This window comes from Chrysemys picta, chromosome 4 (assembly GCF_011386835.1).
Source record: "Chrysemys picta bellii isolate R12L10 chromosome 4, ASM1138683v2, whole genome shotgun sequence".
Classification (NCBI taxonomy): domain Eukaryota; kingdom Metazoa; phylum Chordata; order Testudines; family Emydidae; genus Chrysemys; species Chrysemys picta.
Genome location: NC_088794.1, coordinates 190,130 through 203,032, shown reverse-complemented (window position 1 = coordinate 203,032; position 12,903 = coordinate 190,130).

Genomic DNA, 12,903 nt, shown 5'->3' with positions numbered 1-12,903 from the left:
GGCTAGCTGTTCTTCAAACTCCTCTTTGGCTTTTCTTATTATATTCTTGCACTTAATTTGGCAGTGTTTATGCTCCTTTCTATTTACCTCACTAGGATTTGACTTCCATTTTTTAAAAGATGCCTTTTTATCTCTCACTGCTTCCTTTACATGGTTGTTAAACCACGGTGGCTTTTTTTTAGTTCTTTTACTGTGATCTTTAATTTGGGGTATACATGTAAGTTGGGTCTCTATTATGGTGTCTTTGAAAAGTGTCCATGCAGCTTGCAGGGATTTCACTCTAATCCTTCACTCTGAAAGGTTGCTGACCCCTGATCTAGACTGTTCTCAGTGGTAGCAGGTGACAGAACTCTAATCTAATCTAATCCACTCTAATCCTCTTGCATCTGAAGAAGTGAGGTTCTTACCCACGAAAGCTTATGCTCCCAATACTTCTGTTAGTCTCAAAGGTGCCACAGGACCCTCTGTTGCTTTTTACAGATTCAGACTAACACGGCTACCCCTCTGATACTCTAATCCTGTATCTTTTAATTTCTGTTTAACTAACCCCCTCATTTTTTGATAGTTTCCCTTTCTGAAATTAAATGCCACAGTATTGGGCTGTTGAGGTGTTCTTCCCACCACAGGAATGTTAAATGTTGTTATAAAAAGAAGAACAGGAGTACTTGTGGCACCTTAGAGACTAACAAATTTATTAGAGCATAAGCTTTCTTAGACTACAGCCCACTTCTTCGGTTATGCATCCAAAGAAGTGGGCTGTAGTCCACGAAAGCTTATGCTCTAATAAATTTGTTAGTCTCTAAGGTGCCACAAGTACTCCTGTTCTTTTTGCGGATACAGACTAACACGGCTGCTACTCTGAAATGTTATTATATTATGGTCACTATTTCCAAGTGGTTCTGTTATAGTTACCTCTTGGACCAGATCCTGCACTTCTCTCAGGACTAAATCGAGAATTGCCTCTCCCCTTGTCCTGGTCAGGTGGTCGATAATAGATCCCTACTGTTATATTCTTATTAGCGCATGGAATTACTATCCATAGAGATTCTATGGAACATATCATAGAATATCAGGGTTGGAAGGGACCTCAGGAGGTCATCTAGTCCAACCCCCTGCTCAAAGCAGGACCAACCCCAACTAAATCATCCCAGCCAGGGCTTTGTCAAGCCGAGCTTAAAAACCTCTAAGGAAGGAGCAAAAAGAAGAACAGGAGGACTTGTGGCACCTTAGAGACTAACAAATTTGTAGTCCACGAAAGCTTATGCTCTAATAAATTTGTTAGTCTCTAAGGTGCCACAAGTCCTCCTGTTCTTCTTTTTGCGGATACAGACTAACACGGCTGCTACTCTGAAACCTCTAAGGAAGGAGATTCCACCACCTCCCTAGGTAACCCATTCCTGTGCTTCACCACCCTCCTAGTGAAATAGTGTTTCCTAATATCCAACCTAGACCTCCCCCACTGCAACTTGAGACCATTACTCCTTGTTCTGTCATCTGCTACCACTGAGAACAGTCTAGATCAGGGGTCAGCAACCTTTCAGAAGTGGTGTGCCAAGTCTTCATTTATTCACTCTGATTTAAGGTTTCGCTTGCAAGTAATACATTTTAACATTTTTAGAAGGTCTCTTTCTATAAGTCTATAATATATAACAAACTATTGTTGTATGTAAAGTAAATAAGGTTTTTAAAATGTTGAAGAAGCTTCATTTAAAATTAAATTAAAATGCAGAGCCCCCCCGGACCAGTGGCCAGGACCCGTGCAGTGTGAGTGCCACTGAAAATTAGTTTGTGTGCCGCCTTTAGCACACATGCCATAGGTTGCCTACCCCTGCTCTAGATCCATCCTCTTTGGAACCCCCCTTCAGGTAGTTGAAAGCAGCTATCAAATCCCCCCTCACTCTTCTCTTCTGCAGACTAAACAATCCCAGTTCCCTCAGCCTCTCCTCATAAGTCATGTGCTCCAGCCCCCTAATCATTTTTGTTGCCCTCTGCTGGACTCTTTCCAATTTTTCCACAGCCTTCTTGTAGCGTGGGGGATATGACAGAATATCAGGGTTGGAAGGGAGCTCAGGAGGTATCTAGTCCAACCCCCTGCTCAAAGCAGGACCAATCCCTAGATAGATTTTCACCCCAGTTCCCTCAGCTCGGGGGGGGGGAGCGGGGAAGGGGCCAGAGGAGCCTCAGCCTCCCCAGCTGGGAATCAGGACCGGCTCTAACTTTTTTGCCGCCCCAAGCAGCCAAAAAAAGTGCCACCCCACCGTAATACCCCCCCACCGAGTGCCATGCTGCCCAACCCCCCGCCACGCTGCCAAACACCCGCTGCCCCCCACTGCGCTGCTGAACCCCCTCCCCGCATGGAGCGCTGCTGAAACCCCGCCTAGCGTCGCACCGCCAAACAGCCCCCGCCCCCCGCTGTGCTGCCAAACACCCCCTGTGCTGCGCTGCTGAACCCCCCTGCAAGGAGCACCGCCGAACACCCCTCGCCCTCCGCCGCGCTGCCGGCCATCCCTCTCCCCCCGCCATCGAAACCCCGGCGAGTGCCGCGCCGCCAAACATCCCCGCCCCCCGCCGAGCGCCGCGCCGCCAAACATCCCCACCGCCACACTGCCAAACAGCCCCACCCCCTGTGGAGCGCCATGCCGCCGAAACCCCCGCCAAGCACCGCGCTGCCAAACACCTCTGCCCCCCGCGGAGTGCTGCATTGCTGAAGCCCCCCCCACGCAGCGCACCGCGCAGCCAAACACCCCCCGCTGAATGCCACGCTGCCGGAACCCCCCCCCCCGCCGAGCGCCGTGCTTGGTTGCCTGGTGCCTGGAGCCGGCCCTGCTGGGAATCCTGGCAGCAAGAGGATGGCCCCGCAGGCCGGATGTTCTTTGCCCACCCCCCGGCCCTTTAACAACCGGTTCTCCACCGGGGTCTAATTTTAGCAACCGGTTCTTGGGAACCGGCTCCAGCTCACCACTGTCGACCACCGGCTCCTCCCCAGCACTATACATAAGTCTATCTAGATGTCTCGAGAGATCCGCAACCTTCGCACCAGGCAGGCAAGTCACCATACGGTTCTCCCGGTCATCACAAACCCAGCTATCTACGTTTCTAATGATCGAATCTCCCATTACTGACACCTGCCTTTTCCTAGCAACTGGAGTTCCCTCCCCCGGAGAGGTAACCTCAGTGCGAGAGGTAACCCCAGCACCATCTGGAAGGAGGGTCCCAACTATGGGAAGGTTTCCCTCTGCTCCCGTTGACTGCTCTGCTTACCTGGGCCTTTCAACACAAATGCAAACAATTATAATTATAATAATTGGAAATACAACAAAACCATTACCATTCCAATAATTGGGTACATTGACAAACAAGATGAGGCCCAAGTTTGATGCTGCAATAGCCATCAAACAATAAAAGTTACTGAGGTCAGGACCTTCTTAAGCACACACAACAAATAAGATTTTGTAGGAGTACCACAGTTGTTATGCAAGGTTAAGCTGATTTGGACTTAAACTAACATTCAGTTGCTAAAATGTTGTAGAATTCCCTATTTTTAACAGTTGTTCTCAGAGGTGTCTGGGGACCTGAAAGATGGGGCCATAAAATTATGGGCCAAGGTCTTACAGGTTATGGGGGCCCAAGAACTACCCTTAGGGCTTGGGGAAATAGAACCAGAGTGCATAGAGGAAAGTGTGGAATTAATAATAATACAAGCAAATGTAACTAACAATACAAATGTATTAATAACAAAAATTAACAACAAAATGACTATTAGAGAACCTAACAAAAAATAAACGTGATGCACTGGGGACCAAAGTTTTTTGGACACAAGTGGTGATTGATAAATTGGATGAACATGGGGGAAGTAGAGAGGAAAAGACATTTGCCCTGTCTAGTGTAGTATCCCCTCTCTCTCTGGACCCAATGCTAGCACAGGACACCACTAGAGACAGACACAGAACATGCAACACACAACACTGAACACAGACTTTGTCATGACACTATAACCATGGTATTTTATAACTCTTCAGCTGGTACCAGCTCTCCTGATGTTCTGGTTCAGAGCCTGAAAGATAGAAGCTTGGAAACAAATTAGCACAGTGCTTTCACCCTGGCAGAACCTGCTTGGTCTCTGCCACAGTGTGTTTGGTACTTGGGGCTGCACAAATGCTAATTAAATGGTGCATTTTTTGTGAGTGTAAATCCTTTCTTTTTTTTTTTAGTAAAAGGGCGTTAACACTCCATTTAGAAAAAAAATTTTGTTTTAAAATCTCCAGCCATTTTGCCATGGCCTGGAGATCTGAGGCAGAAGCAGGCACTGTTGTTAACTGTTTTAATGGCATTTTGGCCCTGGGAGGAGGAATTTACCCAAATATCCCAAATATCCCCCTTCCCAATCTTCAGAGGGGTCTCAAAGGTCTGCCCCCTTCTGGGGTCTTAAATGTTTCTTCTCCTGATGTTACTGCTGCTGTAAGATTTGAGAGTGCTGTTTTAACTCTCTGTACCCAACCTGTTTTCCAGTTTCTTTATCTATTGCTTGCCTGGGCCCGATCCTGCTTTTTCCAAGAAACAGTTCCTTTCCATGGGCACAAGCCTTGTTCCACTACCAATTTAGCAAGGAGGGTGGGCTTTCCAACTAGCCCCCACCCTTCCTGGTCCCATTCCTTAAACATTTTCTTTAAAATTGTGAAATTACCACAATATTACTTACAAAAAAACAAAACAAAACAAAACAAAACAAACAAACATAAACCACACTACACTGCCCAAACTCCTATATCCTTCAGAGTTTGGTTTAACAGAACAAGATCTGTAGCTTATGTTTTTAACCCACTCTGGGCCAGAGGGAGAGACGCTAAGCTTCCCTCTGTATTGCTCGGCCTGCTACCACCGAGGGTTCATACACCAATTATACAAATCCTTCCCCGGATCAGAGTGAGAAACACTAAGTTCTCCTCTTTAGCTCAGTCTTGCTACGGCTGAGGGTGTATGTACCTCTATAACACAGTTTAAACCTAAACTCCTATATCCTTCAGAGTTTGGTTAATTAACTGAAAGTTTACACTCTTTTTTCTATAGTGCCAGGCTTGCTAAAGCTGGCGGTGTGCACACCAGTTTGATAATAACTGTGGATTCTATGCTTGCTCCCCCTTTCGCATTCTCCACCAAAATGTTGTACTTAAAGTACTGCACAGGATCTTTTCAGGGGGAATAAGGCAAAACGCCACATTTATTAGTAATACATGTATTCACTAACACTGTATCATATGCATATAATATATTACACTTACACTCACACACACACACAAACACACTCCGTCTTGTTGTTACCAATTAGTTGCTCCCCTTAACTTCACTGGCCAGGTGAGGTAGATGGGGGAGGGGGTGGAGCCGGGCTTCTGCCCAAGGGCAATGCAAAGTTTCTAAATGAGGCTTTGATACCAAGTCCCATGAAAACAGAGGTCACACGTGGGTAGACCCACCACAAGGTTATATGAAGAGGCACAATGTAAAGTCATATGAAAATTATCAGAGATTTATCTACAAATGTACCTCACCCCCTTCCCACTCACCTTCCAAACTCCCTCTCAAAGCACCCTGTTAGCGGCCCCTGGTCACTGTCTCACTGCTTTATAAAGCCCTGGCCTCCCTGATAGCCCCACCCCCTGACTAAGGCTCAGCCAATGAACAGAGGCTTCTAGATTTAAAACCTTTTTTGGAAGCTCACAGCTGCCGGCCACAGCACACGTCCTTCAAACAAACAAACAGACAGACAAACAAACAAACACAAGCTCAGCACACAGCTCCATGAACATATTATCCCGCGTCCTCCGTTTTCTCCTTCTAATCTTCACTAGCCTCTGTGAAGGAGAAACAGTTGCAGCTGGAGGAGGAGAAGGGAGAGGTGGTTAAAAAAGACACATTTTAGAGAACAATGGGTACACTCTTTCACGTTAAATTTTGCTGTTCACATTACATAGCACATGTGCTTTCATTACAGGGTTGCATTTTTCCTCTTATATTGAGGGCCTGTCGGTTTGGTGTGAGAGATCACTCACGCAGTGCCAGGCAACAGAATTTGGCTTGCAGGCAGCCATGGTAAGCCACAGTCTTTTGGCTTTTTTAACCTTCTTAACATGTGGGAATGGTTTCAAACAGTAGCGCTCTCATTTCCCATACCAAGCACCCGTTGGTTTAAAATGGGTTTGCAATGTAAAAGGAGGGGCTGCAGTTTCCGGGTTAACATGCAGCACAAACCCAACTACCCCCCACTCCCCCCACCCCACAATTCTCTGTGATGATCACTTCACCCCTCCCCACCCACCGCGTGGCTAACTGGGGGAATATTTCTGTTCAGCAGAGCAGGAAGGTGCACCTCTGAATGTCCCCTTAATAAAATCGCCCCATTTCAACAAGGTGACCGTGAATGATATCACTCTCCTGAGGATAACAAAGAGCGATAAGGAATGGATGTTGTCTGCATGCCAGCAAACACCGGGACCATACGCTGCCATGCTTTCTTATGCAATGATTCCAGACTACGTGCTACTGGCCTGGCATGGTAAAGTGTCCTACCATGGCAGACGGGATAAGGCAGCCCTCCCCAGAAACCTTTTGCAAAGACTTTGGGAGTACATGAAGGATGTCCCTGGAGGGTTTCCGCTCCATCCCCATACACGTTAACAGACTTTTCCAGTAGCTGTACTGGCCGCGATTGCCAGGGCAAATTAATCATTAAACACGCTTGCTTTTAGACCATGTGTAATATTTACAAAGGTACACTCACCAGAGGTCCCCTGTGTGCCCTCAGGGTCTGGGAGCACGCCTTGGGTGAGTTCGGGGGTTACTGGTTCCAGGTCCAGGGTGATAAATATATCCTGGCTGTTGGGGAAACCGGTTTCTCCACTTCCTTGCTGCTGTGAGCTATCTACATTATCTTCATCCTCATCTTCCTCGTACCCCGAACCAGCTTCCCTGTGTGTTTCTCCAGTGAGGGAGTCATAGCACACGGTTGGGGTAGTGGTGGCTGCACCCCCTAGGATCGCATGCAGCTCCTCGTAGAAGCGGCAAGTTTGCGGCTCTGCCCCGGACCTTCCGTTTGCTTCTCTGGCTTTGTGGTAAGCTTGCCGTAGCTCCTTAATTTTCATGCGGCCCTGCTGTGCGTCCCTGTTATGGCCTCTGTCCTTCATGGCCTTGGAGACCTTTTCTAATATTTTGCCATTTCGTTTACTGCTAGCACTGATTCATCTCCCCATATGGCGAGCAGATCCCGTACCTCCCGTTCGGTCCATGCTGGAGCTCTTTTGCGATCCTGGGACTCCATCACGGTTACCTGTGCTGATGAGCTCTGTGTGGTCACCTGTGCTCTCCACGCTGAGCAAACAGGAAATAAAATTCAAACGTTCGCGCTGCTAAAGTCGACCTAAACTCGTAGTGTAGACCAGGCTTAAGACTCCGGCCTCTCCAGACATGGCTAGCATCGATATATCGACTAGGCTGCGACAATTTAGATATCAAGTATCAGGGGGTAGCCGTTTTAGTCTGTATCTACAAAAACAACAAGGAGTCTGGTGGCACCTTAAAGACTAACAGATTTATTTGGGCATAAGCTTTTGTGGTCAAAACCTCACTTCTTCAGATGCATAGAGTGAAAGTTACAGATGCAGGCATTATATACTGACCCATGGAGAGCAGGGAGTTACTTCGCAAGTGGAGAACCAGTGTTGACAGGGCCAATTCGATCAGGGTGGATGTAGTCCACTCCCAATAATAGATGAGGAGGTGTCAATTCCAGGAGAGGAAAAGCTGCTTCTGTAATGAGCCAGCCACTCCCGGTCCCTATTCAAGCGCAGATTAATGGTGTTACATTTGCAAATGAATTTTAGTTCTGTTGTTTCTCTTTGAAGACTGTTTCTGAAGTTTTTTTGTTCAATGATAGTGACTTTTAAATCTGTAATAGAATGACCAGGGAGATTGAAGTGTTCACTTACTGGCTTATGTATGTTACCGTTCCTGATGTCCGATTTGTGTCCATTTATTCTTTTGCAGAGGGACTGTCCGGTTTGGCCAATGTATGTGGCAGAGGGGCATTGCTGGCACATGATGGCATATATAACATTAGTGGATGTGCAGGTGAATGAGCCCTTGATGGTGTGGCTGATGTGGTTCGGTCCTCTGATGGTGTCGCCAGAGTAGATATGGGGACAGAGTAGGCAACGAGGTTTGCTACAGGGATTGGTTCCTGGGTTGGTGTTTCTGTGGTGTGGTGTGTAGTTGCTGGTGAATATTTGCTTCAGGTTGGGGGGTTGTCTGTAAGCAAGGACTGTCCTGCCTCCCAAGGTCTGTGAGAGTGAGGGATCATTTTCCAGGATAGGTTGTAGATCGTGGATAATGCGCTGGAGAGGTTTTAGCTGGGGGCTGTATGTGATGGCCAGTGGTGTTCTGTTATTATCCTTGTTGGGCCTGTCCTGTAGTAGGTGATTTCTGGGTACCCGTCTTACTCTGATAATCTGTTTCCTCACTTCCCCAGGTGGGTATTGTAGTTTTACGAATGCTTGATAAAGATCTTGTAGGTGTTTGTCTCTGTCTGAGGGGTTGGAGCAAATTCGGTTGTATCTTAGGGCTTGGCTGTAGACAATGGATCGTGTGATGTGTCTTGGATGGAAGCTGGAGGCATGTAGGTACGTATAGCGGTCAGTAGATTTCTGGTATAGGGTGGTGTTTATGTGACCATCACTTATTTGCACTGTAGTGTCCAGGAAGTGGATCTCTTGTGTGGACTGGTCCAGGCTGAGGTTGATGGTGGGGTGGAAATTGTTGAAGTCCAGGTGGAATTCTTCAAGGGCCTCCTTTCCGTGGGTCCATATGATGAAGATGTCATCAATGTAGTGCAAGTAGAGTAGGGGCGTTAGGGGACGAGAACTGAGGAAGCGTTGTTCTAAGTCAGCCATAAAAATGTTGGCATACTGTGGGGCCATGCGGGTACCCATAGCAGTGCCACTGACTTGAAGGTATAAGTTGTCCCCAAATCTGAAGTGGTTGTGGGTGAGGACAAAGTCACAAAGCTCAGCCACCAGGCTTGCTGTGGCCTCATCAGGGATACTGTTCCTGACAGCTTGTAGTCCATCCTCATGTGGAATATTGGTATAAAGAGCTTCTACATCCATGGTGGCCAGGATGGTGTTTCCAGGAAGAACATCAATGCATTGTAGTTTCCTCAGGAAGTCGGTGGTGTCTCGAAGATAGCTGGGAGTGCTGGTAGCATAGGGTCTGAGCAGAGAGTCCAAATAGCCAGATAATCCTGCTGTCAGAGTAAGAGTGCTCATGGTCCCAAGATGCAGACTCGACTCCTTACGTTGGTGGCTGGATCTCCGTATGGTGGGCACCGGGGTCCCGTTCAATCCCCCTCAGCCAACCCTGACCCTGGTTACAGACGCATCTGCCCTGGGATGGGGAGCTCACCTTGGGAGCCTGACAACGCAGGGTTTATGGCACAAAAATGAGCTGTCCCTGAACATCAATATCAAGGAGCTCCGGGCAATTTGCCTTGCGTGCCAAGTGTTTCTTCCCCGCCTACAAGACTGTTGTGTAGCAGTCCTAACGGACAACACTACGGCCATGTTCTATCTGAACAAACAAGGTGGAGCCCGGTCATCGTCACTCTGCCAAGAAGCCCTTCTTCTGTGGGAATTCTGTTTAGCCCACTCCATCACCCTTCAAGCCTCATACTGGCCGGGTGTCGAGAACGTACTGGTGGACAGCTTGAGCAGGCGTTTCCTCACGCACCAATGGTCGATTCGCCCGGACATCATTCACTCTGTTTTCCGCATTTGGGGTTTCCCCGAATTGACTTGTTCGCTTCGCGGACCAATAGGAAGTGCCCAGCCTTCTGCTTCTTCTGGGGTCACAGCCTGGGCTCGATCGCAGACGCCTTCCTGATCACGTGGTTGGACAAACTGCTTTACGCCTTCCCGCCATTTCCACTGGTACGGGTTCCGCTGGTACGCCATTTCCGCTGGTACGCCATTTCGGGTTCCCCTACGTCTACCTCTCAGCCCTGACCTCATCTCACAGAACTACGGCCGCCTCCTACACCCGGACCTTCAGTCGCTCCACCTCACGGCCTGGAGGATCCATGGTTGAACCAGGCTGAGCGTGCCTGTTCGGACTCGGTAAGGCGGGTGCTCCTGGAGAGTCGCAAGCCTTCGACTAGACTTACTTACAAAGCTAAATGGAAAAGGTTTTCCAGCTGGTGCGCTCAGTGGCAGGTGCCCCCGCTCCAGGCTTCAATCCCGGGCATTCTGGACTACCTGATGTTTTTGAAGGACCAACACCTAGCTTTTTGATCCCTTAAGGTTCACCTCGCAGCCATTTCTGCATTCCACCCAGGGAGTGGCCGGGGGCTCGGCGTTTGCACACCCGATCGTGTGGCATTTCCTCAAAGGCTTAGAAAAAATCCATCCTCCAACGAAGCCTGCATGGGATCTTAACTTGGTTCTTTCCTGCCTTATGGACCCTCCTTTCGAGCTGCTGGCCTCCTTCTCACTCCTCTCTTTCCTGGAAGGTCGCCTTCCTAGTGGCCATCACTTTGGCACGTCGGGTGTCCGAGCTACGGGTTCTCACGTGTGAACCACCTTATACCATATTTCATAAAGATAAAGTTCAGCTGAGACCTCACCCAGCTTTCCTGCCAAAAGTGGTGTCCTGTTTCCATGTAAGTCAGGACATTTTCCTGCCGTTTTTTTACCCAAAACCACATGCCGACCTTTGGGAACAACGCCTCCATTCGCTGGATGTTAGGAGGGCACTCACCTTCTATATAGACCGAACAAAGCCATTCTGTAAGACAACCCAGTTGTTTGTCCCATTGCAGAGCGGATGAAAGGCGCACCGGCCTCCTCCCAGTGGATATCTTCGTGGATCACCGCGTGTATCCGTACCTGCTACAACTTGGCAAACGTCCCTCCGCCTGCTGTCACGGCTCACTCCACGAGAGCTCAGGCATTGTCAGCAGCCTTTCTGGCAAACGTTCCCCTCCAGGAAATATGCTGGGCTGCCATGTGGGCCTCAGTGCACACCTTCACATCCCACTACGTCATCGTCCAGCACTCTCATGATGATGCGGCCTTTGGCAGAGCGATTCTTCAGTCTGCGGTTCCTTGATTCCGACCCCACCTCCGAGGTAAGGCTTGGGAGTCACCTAACTGGAACTGATATTAGCAATGACTCGAAGAAGAAAAACGGTTACTCACCTTTCTGTAACTGTTGTTCTTCGAGATGTGTTGCTCATATCTATTCCATTCCCCTCCACCTTTCCCTCTGTCCGAGTAGCCAGCAAGAAGGAACTGAAGGGGGGTCAGGCTGGCAGGGTCTTATATAGAGCGCCATATCGGCCCCACTCCAGGGGCTCCCAGCTGGCCCGATGGGTAGCTGCTAGGGAAAAAGTTTCAGATATCTGTCCAGGTGGCGCGCGCACACACCTATCTGGAATAGATATGAGCAACACATCTTGAAGAACAACAGTTACAGAAAGGTGAGTAACCATTTTTTTTTGGAGTTATGTGCCTTTGTGTGCCCCAATTAAATGTTCAAATAATGAGGCAGTTCCTGTTCAAGAGGTACAGGACTGAATAAGTGTAGTTAAGTTTAAGGTCACGGTACAAGACTCGGGAATGTGGATCGCTATGGGTCCTTACAGATACCGTGTCACGACACAAGTAGTGGTTTTGCCTGAACCAAAGATCAGTTTTGTGGGACCAATAGTGCTAAAGGAGAAGTCCGCTCAGGTGGATTTGATCCATCCACGGTACGCCCTTAAGATCGTGCATGTAACTGCCCACCCAACCATCCTAAACTTATATCCGTCATGTAACGATGCTATCAAGGAGCTGGGAAGCATGGCTAAAATCAGCATATAATGAACATCTAAGAATCCACAGAGATGCCACCACAGGGCTGGAAGGTATAGATCCCAGCCCGGGAATTGCAAGTCTCCTTAATTCAGGAACAGTGGCCGGGAATCTGGGCCACAAACTATCAGATCTTAAAGCTCCATCGACCGGCTCAATGTCCACAATATTCACCTTTAGCATGGACTTGGTAACCACTTTACATTCGTGGTATCTAACAGAAGAGGATGATTTTAGCCATCTAACAGAAGCTTTAGGGAAATTGCAGCAGGGAGTTTCCACCACCCTTACTTGTACACAAGCCCAAATGTGGATGCAAGGAGTGATTCTGGCAATAATCAGGGATGGGTACAAAAACATCATCGCTCCCAAAGTGCTTCAGCCTATCGCGTCACGGGTAAGCCCTTTTACTCCAAGTTTTGGAGGCTCCTGCACTTTAGCTATGATAATCAGCAGGGCAATCTCCAAAATGTTATTCTCACTGTCCGAGAGAGTGAGGTTCTAATCTTATGGCCAGTGCTACCGTTGGGGCTTATTGTTAATCATACAGTAATGGTCCCAAAAGATCTCCCTCTCTGGGTCACATTTCAACCTACGTCAGGCACCTATAGCCAGGTAGACACAGATACCTGCTGATGGATATCACAGGCTGGGTATCTATGCCATACGCAGGTGTATATAGGACCCCAAATGACACTACAGCCTTACAGCATACCCAGAAAAAATCTCTGAGCTGGTGTCACAGAGTGTGGGGGAGTCAGGGCTCTGCACCCCCACTTCCTGCAATTCACCGGGACTCTCAGCCAGCCAGTAAAATGGAAGGTTTATTGGATGACAGGAACACAGTCCCAAACAGAGCTTGTAGGTACAACCAGGACCCCCCAGTCAAGTCCTTCTGGGGGGCAAGGAGCTTAGACCCCAGTCCTAGGGCTTCCTCCATTTCCCCAGCCAGCTCCAAATTGAAACTCCCTCCAGCCGTCTCACCCCCCGCCCTGGCTCCTCCCCC